This window comes from Pteropus vampyrus, unplaced genomic scaffold, assembly GCF_000151845.1.
Source record: "Pteropus vampyrus isolate Shadow unplaced genomic scaffold, Pvam_2.0 Scaffold65, whole genome shotgun sequence".
Classification (NCBI taxonomy): domain Eukaryota; kingdom Metazoa; phylum Chordata; class Mammalia; order Chiroptera; family Pteropodidae; genus Pteropus; species Pteropus vampyrus.
The window spans coordinates 276,607-286,215 of record NW_011888846.1 but is presented as its reverse complement, the minus strand read 5'-3'; positions in this window follow the sequence as shown (position 1 = coordinate 286,215).

The window sequence follows — 9,609 nt, the reverse complement described above, 5'->3', positions numbered from 1 at the left end:
ATATATCTACTTAGCTTTTTATTATGCTGAATTATAATAATGTGGGAATTATTTTTCTCCTGTACTCTGAGCCCTTAAGGGCAGACATTGTGCTTTATTTTGTATCTAACAGTGTTATAACTAAAACTGAACCTGTTGGGAATTGAACTCAGCATCTTCAAACATTGCCCCAAACCTGTTCTCCTTCCAGTGTTCCTGTCTTAGCAAATGACATCACCATTAACCCAGTCACTCAATCCAGAACCTGTATTTTTCTTATCGCCTTCTTAACTTCCTTAAGTCAAGAAATATCTGGGAGGTACTTATACGACCTCAGTATGAATTGAATTTGCCATGTTCCTCCATCCCCTTGTCCATCATTATCTATGACTTGTTGGGTGGTATCCACCAGCTTTCTGATTGGCCCTCTTCCATTGCTTCTTTGTAAGTCATTTTTCATCTGCAATAAGAGAAATTTGCTTTATAATTTACAAATACGATCATATTACCTCCATGCATAAATAACTTCCAGTTTTCATATTTACTACTCCCTTCAATAACTTTCAGTCACTTCTTTATTTCTCATATGCCGTCTTACTTTATTGTAATTATTTAAGTTTTTGTCCTCCTTTTTGGGGGTAGCCTGAGACCCAATTTCCAACATGTGTGGAGACCCAATTTCCAACATGGAGTGGAGGGTTCCCCACACCAGCAAACAATTCTCATACCCAACAGGGTATCCAAGAATTCAACTCGCTTCTGACACTACCCACCTGGAGATCACATCAGATTCCAGAGGTTAAAGATTCTGTCCTACAAGATCCTCCATCCCCAACTTCAGATGCTGGTCACCAGTTGCAAGCCCAGAACGTTACCTGCACTTCTGATGGACTGGGTATAAATCAGAAGTTCCCAAGACCCCTCCTCGGATTCAATTAATTTCCTAGAGCAGCTCACAGAACTCAAAGAAACGTTTCACTTACTAAACTACTGGTTTATTATAAAAGGATATAAATCAGGAACTGCCAGATGGAAGAGATGCAGAGGGCAAAGTGTGTGGGAAGGAGTGCTGAGCTCCTATACCCTCTCTGGATGTGCTACTGTCCCAGCACCTCTGAGGTCCACCAACTGGGAAGCTCCTTGAACCGTGTCCTTCTGGGTTTTTACAGGGGCTTTCTTACATCGACACGATTGATTACATCATCGACCACAAGTGATTGAGGTCCATCTTTAGCCCTTCTCCCCTCCCCAGGGAGTGAAAGTTACAGCCCTCTAATCACAGGGTTGGCTCCCTGCCAACCAGTCCCTATCCTTTGCTGCTTCCTAAAAGTCACTTCATTAACATAACAGAAACATCTCTTTCAATTCTTCACACTTAGGAAATTCCAAGAGTTTGGGGAGCTGTGAGCCAGGAACTGTGGACAAAGACCAAATATATATGAGATATATATTTTGGTCATGTGAAAGACCAAATATGTATACACATACACACACATATATTATAAATTACAATATCACACCTCCCCTTGAATTTCAAGTGTGTTCATGGAATAGCCCTGCCTTGCCTGTTCACCTGTTTACACACAACAAGCAGTAAAAATATTTGTTGAAGAAATGAATGAAGAACTGAATGAATGAATACTTAGAAAACAGTATACTCTAAATAGGTATTTCTTGAATAAACAGCCAACTGCTCATATAAACTCAAGCAAGTATGAATGTCAATACATTCTGAAATGTTTTATCAGTGCATATTTTAACTCTGAGTGCTCTTTCTCTTCTTTTATGCCAGCCCACAGCCCTGGCAACCTTTACAGTTCTAATCCATGACTCATTTATTCACTCTTTTATTGGGGAAGGAGGTTTTTTTTGCATATTAATTCTTATGCATTTATATATTTGAGTTACAGAACATCATTTAAAATTTTGCATCATTTTGTAAATGTGCTTGAATAATTTTTACGTTAGATATTCAATCCTCTTGATTGAATTATAAGCTCAGAATTGAAACAATGAGCTCTGTTTGTTTTGAAACTCTTGCCTCCCCTCACACCCTTAACCCTTCTGGTATCTCGCACTGTGTTCTTCATAAGGGGATCACTTCATAAGTAACAGCGATTGAAGGAGTCACAAGCTTTAGCCTCCAAGGGTGGAAGATGGGTGGGGGAAATGCTCAGCAGACAAGTCATTGGAATGGATCTGGGCTTTGCCTCAGGGTAGAAATGAACTTTGGGGCTGGCATCTAGGGTCTGGGTCTGCGGTACAAGGTACCTGCTATTCATTGTCTTAATTTTGTTGAGCTCCATTCCAAGATGCATTTTTCCAATTCAGTCAATCATGTTTAATGGCCCCATGTTATGTGTCAGACACTCTAAAATTAATAAATGGAGGAGAAAATTGAGTTTCCCTAAATTCCTTTCAAGTTTATTGGAAACTTGTTATACCTAAGGTAACCTGCATTTATTCATTAGAAATTAGTTAATGTTAAGATCGAACTTATCTTTTTTTTTTTTTTCCTTACAACGTCCCTTTCATTTCTCATTGGTATCAATACTTAAAACAAAACAAAAACAAAAAACCCTTGTTTTTTAACTTGAGGTGATCGACAGTATAAAAGACACATCTTGTATGAGTGAAGTCAGGCGCACATGTGAATCTATTCTGTGTGTCACTGACCATTGCCCTGACTATGCCTGTACTAACAGGGACTCTGCCCCACGGCCGTGGGAAACACACTCTATTTTCTGTAGCTCTGGTGCTGCTGTATAATTATATATCTCAGATGAGGGGATAAGACTGATCAGAAAGGCAGCCTGATGATAACTGTTCTTCCATGCACTCACCGTCATTGATATGATGCTTTTATAATGAAATACTCCACTATTTCAGAATAATGAAAAGCTATCCTGCTACTTAACATGATCCTATACATAGAACGAGAGGAAAGTATTATAATTCTTAGTTCTTATGCCTTAATTCCATGAAAATGTTAAGATATACACGTTAAGTGAAGAAAATTTATTCTTAAAATCACTGAAATTAAACTTTAAATACTTAACATCCTAACAGCTGGGACATACCTTAGAGCCACAGGCACACAGGATTTGGGCATACTTGAGCTTTATAGAATAACTGAGGAGTTACTTTTATTGCTATAGTTTAGTGGTCAGTGAATATTAGGTTGTAACAGACTTGGGCATTTTAAGTTATAATTTATTCCTATTTTTAGGTGCCACAACCAATTAAGAAAAAAAGCAGGCTCATTTTCAATATACTCAAAAAGTTCCAATTTCTGAAATACGGCGGGGTCACTGCGTGTCTCCTTTGTGTCTACTGAAACCAAGAGAAGGTAGTTTTAAACAACATATTACTCAGCTCAGGCTGCCTTCACAAATACCCTAGACTGGATGGTTTTGCAGGCTCAAAAGTCTAAGATCAGGGTGTTGGCAATTTGATTTTTGGTGAGAGCTCTCTTCCTGGCTTGCAGGTAATGACCTCGTTACTTCTTACATGATGGAGAGAGAGAGCAGAATCGGGGTGTTGGGGAGGAGAGAGGGAGAGAACAGGCAAGTGTATACACTTGCTCTCTGCCGTCTTAGAAGAGCACTAATCCCATTAGACCAGGGCCCCACCCTCATGACATCATCTAACCTGAATTATCTCCCGAAAGTCTCATCTCCAAGTAGCATCACATTGGGATTTTTTTTTTTTTTTTAGGGTGGAGCACAAACATTTGGTCCATAACAATAATTTAAAGGTTTTTTTTCTTGAAGCACTTCTGACACTTGGGAGTTGCCTATTTCCAGAGCATGGTACATTTTTTTAAAAAACATTTTGCTGGTTTTTCTTTCCCAAACTTTAGCAATTTGCTTTGACCTGCGTGTTATGACATACTGAGAAGAATTCTTAGGAAATGGCTATTATTTTTTTGGCTTGGGAAGCTAGATGGAATATTTTCGCTTACTTGCCTTTGTAGTGATTATATCGTATTCCTGCTTTATAACCCAAAGTATTTTCTTTGCTAAAACTGCAGCGACGTTATAGAGGTCCCTTCTATTCAGACTGTCCTTTCCACAGCTCATTCCAGAATAAGCGCTCAATGCTTCCATTAGCACGATGTTCAAATGCTAATAACAAAACAAGGGTTCCTTATGCCTTAAACATTCTGCTGTCATGCCTATAAACTGGACATCCAGAAGACCGTCCAGCCCTTTGAAAGAAAATGGCATTTTTGTATTCAGTGAATACTCTAAAGTCAAATTACTTCCTGGAATGACTTTGTCATAAAATAGCTTGAGTCATTATTAATTCTTCCTTTGGAAAAGCTTATCCTATGTGGTCAACAAATGAGTATAATGAACGCACACCAAAGATCAAAGGTGAAAGGTTAGCAGAAAGCAATTATGATTTTGGTCAAATATGATTGAGTAAAGGATTTAAAGCCCTATACCTAAAATTGGGGCACTCTAACACTTAAAAGCAAATTAAGGACTTCGATTACTGTATAATTTATTGGACAGTTTTAAAAATGTCATGTAGGGGGAGAGAATTGTTCAGCTTTGCTGTCATTAAGCTTAGTAGGTTATTAGGTGACCCTGTCTTTGGACTTGGATGAAAATGGACAGTTTTCCCCTTCATGTGGAACTAACACCACAGAAGCCTTGTCAGTACAGCATATTTATGAAGTCCTTGAGTGGTTTAACATTAAAGTTTAACTTTTAAACTTTAATAATTCGAGTTGCAGCCATGAAAAAAATAACCCGTGTGCATAACTTAAAGCAAATTGAAGGGTTCCCCCCGCCTCAGCTGATCTTATCTATAGCAATCATTCCTTTTTGCCATAGAATTCAAACTTAAAATATATTCTGTATTTTTGTGTAATGGTATTTGTCCTAAATTTTATTGTTTGTAGGTTACTTCTATTATGGCTATAAATTATGTTTTTAAATTAAAAAAAAATTGGAAAGAACTTTACAAAGACCTTATTTATGAGCAAAGCATCCATTTTAAAATAAATGTCTCATCACTTCTGACATAATTATCCAACCTAGGTGAATGTTAATTTGATCATTCTGTCCATTTTCATCCAAGTCCATACTGCATGTGAACTGATGTGCTGGACACTGGCCATATCTTTAATAAGTCAGTACAGTTTGGGAGACAGTGTTATGTGATGGGGAGGACACACACTCTGCAGCCATGCTGCCCATGTTTGAATCCCAGCTCTGCCACTTACTAGCTGTGCAATCTTGGGTAAATTACGGAGTCTCCCTATGCCTCTATGTGCTCATCTGCACGATGGGATAATAGTAAAAATACCTACCTCATAGAATTATTGCGAAGATTAAATGAGTTGGTCACTTATTGCTACCTAGAAAACTGCAAATAAGCATTTCCTATCATGTATAGTGGTTAGGAGTCACACATCCTGAGTTTAAATCTAGGCTCCGCCAGCAGCTGAATGACCTTGGACAAGTTACTTACTATCACAGTGCCTTCATTTCTTCATCGGAAAATGGAGATAATAACAGATGTGAGAACTAATTGAAATAATAGAGGCAAAATGCTTGGAAGAGTGTGTGGCAGATGGTAAGTGCTGAGTAAATATCAGCAATAGGTCTTATAACCACACTAGGGAGACCATATTCATGTTTCTTGAATATCAAATGAGATATGATAGGATAAATATATCAAATGAACAATGCTATACCCTGTTTCATGAGCTCGAAGAATAAGTTAAGGTTACATGTTTTTAGCAGTATCATGACTCCAAACATGTGTCATGAATAGTATGAGTATGTCTTTCTTTTTCTGGGTCTCCATGTCCTGGTAAGTCCAGGAACCCAAGAGCTGCTGTTACTCAGTCTCGGGGGGTGGGGGGTCAGTTCTGATGGCTGTTTCTGCTTTTGAAAGGTCATTGCTGCTGCTGCAGTTCACCCTCGCGGTGCTGAGTCAGCGGGGTTCTGGGGCCAGTCCCCCCTTTCCAATTTTCTCCCATCACAGAGTCCTTTTCTCGACTCTCTAGTGCACAGCTAGGGGCCGACTCCATTATTCAAGCAAGAGAGCAGTACATTTCCTAAGGTCTCAGTTACTCGATTTTAAATAACACTGTAATAACAAAGAGTATAATGACAAAGGTAAGTAAAAACTCCCCAAATGTTTGGAAATTAAGCAACACACCTGTAAAAAATCTACGGGCCTAAGTAGAAATTGCACCGGAAGTTAAAAAATATTTTGAATTGAGTAATAATGATATGGCATATCAAAATGCAGAGGACATAATAAGAGGTAATTTTGAATGACTATGCCAATAAATTTGAAATTTAGATGGAATTAATGAATTCCTTGAAAAACTCAAGTTATTAAAACTGTAGAAGAAATAGAAATTTAAATAGTTCTATATTTATTTTCAAAATTAAGTCTATTAAAAGTTTTTCCTCATCTCCCCTCCCCCTCCTCCAAGAAAAACAGGCCCAGTTGGCGTCACTGGTGAATTACTCCAGATATGTAGAGATGAAATGACATTTAAAATAATTATTCCAGAGAATAGAAAAAGATTTATAAAGCCAGTTACAATTTTTTTTTTCTTTGTGGTGAGAAGTTCTAAAATCTACTCAGCAACTTTTAAATATGCAACACAGGATTATAAACTATAATCACTATGTTGTCACGTGGACCCTTTCTAACAGTATTTTATCATCTTTGTAATAAAGTTCTAGTTTAAATTTTATGATTTACGATGTGTCCTTTTCTCTTTTTAAAACTAGTATCACAATATAAAGGTGGGGCTGGGTTGGAAGGAAGGCTTTACCTCACTGGAGAGGAATCCTGTCTTTACCTGAGCATGGCCACAAAAGATATCTTATCTAGTTATGTTTGGACTTGTACCAAAGACCCAGGCAGGATCTATAAACCTAACACAAAGAATCATGTGTAGTTAGTGTAACTTTGAAGATGGATATTGTAATTCTCTTCCAGTATCATATTAATTTTCACCTAATTTAAAATTCCCATTTGATAACCTAAAAACCTTGGACATTTGAGATAGCTCTTCCTTTACCCTCTTCTCTGCCATGACCTTTACACACAGAAAAGGAAACCACCAGACTGGAGGTCAAAAAGGTAAGCTCCCGTTTTGACTTTGCTGCTTAGGAGGCTGCAGAGATTACTTAATCTCTTTTGAGTCTTAGTTTCCTCAGCTCTACATAGTTAGTGTCCCCTGCTTCAGAGTAATTACATGTTGAAAAGTGTAAAACGGAATGTAAATACAGGCTAACATCATTATATTATTAGTAGTAATTGTTATCTGAAGGTTGCATTCTAAATATAAAAGATAAAGCATGTACACTATAGTGGTGCTTAGGCTTGGGGAGAAACAGGGAAATAAGGTCAGAAAGACTAAGGAATGGACAAATAAACACGGTGGTAATTCTAAAAGGATAAGAAAGGGCAAAGTTGCAATCTTAAGTCAATACAACCTTTCGCATATTCTCAATCTTGATGTAGTAGACATCTGGTCTGGCTTTTTTGTTTGGTTGGTTTTGTTCTGTTTTCCTGCCTTATAACCTGCCCCTTTCTGGTATCAGAACCTCTTTCCTTGGAGAACTGCTTCTCCCACACTCCATGGTTTCCTGTGGGCTGCATTGCGTTGTGTACTGTGTGTACCTGGCCAGGAGTGGATAAGCCCAGGGATTTGCAAGTGACCCAAGCCAGGGAAATCAGCAAACATCCTTTCTTGAAATTGTTTATATAGATCCTGATGGGAAAAATTTCTTTATTTCTGGAGTTCTAGATGAGTTTTTTTTGTTGTTGTTTGTTTGTTTTTTTTAATGCAGAGCTCTTTTGTATAATAAATAACTACATCTCTTCATTCTACCTTTCTTGCTGCATAGAGGCATTGGCGATTGGGCACTGAGATCATCATCTTTCGAGGCATCTGAACCCATTCCTCCCACACCTTCGCATTTTTCTTCTACACACCGTATCTGTTTACTAGATAATGGAGTTCCCAAGAAGTTAAGAACAGGTATTAAAGGGCTCTGGAATTATTTGAAAAGACACGATAACTTGATTTAAAAGAAAATCTCACACACTTTCACTTAAAAAAAAGTGTATTTGATCAACAGTGGCATCTCCAGGTACCTAACATACTTATTTTGTTATCGCCCAATATCTGATTAGTGTTCAGATTTTCCCAGTTGGCCTTAAAAATTTGTTTTAACCTTTGCATTGTTGAATAGGGATTCAAACGATGGAACAAAGGTTTTTATCAAGCACACTGGGTGGTTACATTTTACCTCTCTTCAAAATAGGCATTTCCTTGTTACTGTAACATCCCCACGAGCAACACAATTTAGAAATTCAATGTCTCTTTATGTGCTTTAGAAGTACCAGATGAGGTTCTGGCAATCAAATTATGGGATAGATAAGCATAAGTAATGGCTTGAAAGTACCCCTTACACATGAGAACTCAAAGAGAGCAGTGACAAAGAAACATTTGATTTTACAGCCTTTAGGGTCTCCTTACCTTTGTTTTGACCTGGTGGCAAACAAAAAAAGACCGCCGGCCCTCCCCCCCCACCCCGCCCCGTTTGCTTTGCCAATATCTAATAAAGTCCTGAAAATTTATAAGGAAAATGAGTTAATATAGTTATTAAAAATATTCCTGACTTTATTTGCAACTAACATCCTTGTCTTTGTCCTATATGCCCTCGTTTGTTTTCGAGTATAATCAAGGACCCAGAATATCCCCTCTAGGTATAAATGAATATATTTATTTTGTATCCACTCAAGCATGAAAGGATTAAAACATTGTTACCGACAGCATATAACTTTCTTCGCCTTTACAATGAAGAGATGCCAAGGGATGAGGAGTTAGAGACTTTTAACCATGCACAATCTCCACCCATCTCATTAAATAAATGAACAATGTAAGCGATCTACGTATTTGCTAAGCAAGGACAGCATTTTGACAAATCCCCTGGCCCCCTCCTTTCCCCTAACCAGACCGTCGTCCTTAACGTCCTCCCAGAGTTAACACTGACACCAACCATAGTAACCTAACATTTACTTATTTCATTATTTCAGATTCCTACGATCCCTCTCCTAACCTGACTACTGGGTCCAAAACCAGGTATGGTTCCCCACCCCACCCCGTGTTTATTCTCTCTTTACTATTCAGCTCTTGACAAGTTGGTTTTTTGTTTCTAAATCTGTCACAGGAAGATTCACGACGTGCATGCACTTAGCTTGGGGACTCCAGAGGTGTGACACCACCGCCCTCGGCTATCGCCTTTACAGCGCGCTCCTTCCCCTGTCTTTGCTGGTGGTATCGGCATTGGCTAAGTGCCCAGGTTCTGATCTGGGACCAAAACTCATGATCTTCTGGCGCAGGTTCTGCGAACTGAGTCATTCTGGCACCGAGAATATTCCGTGACTCAGCAGGCCCGAAAAGGAGGATGTCAGATCCAGATAATTTCGAGTCTTTTAAAGGCAAGCTAGGGAACATAAACAACACAGTGGAAGAATTTCGCAGTGGGTGCGTACTCAGGGGAATAATGTCATTCCATTCCCAGCCTTTTCACTTCCTTCCCTGCCCCGGTTAAACGACTGGTTACACTTTAATTTAGA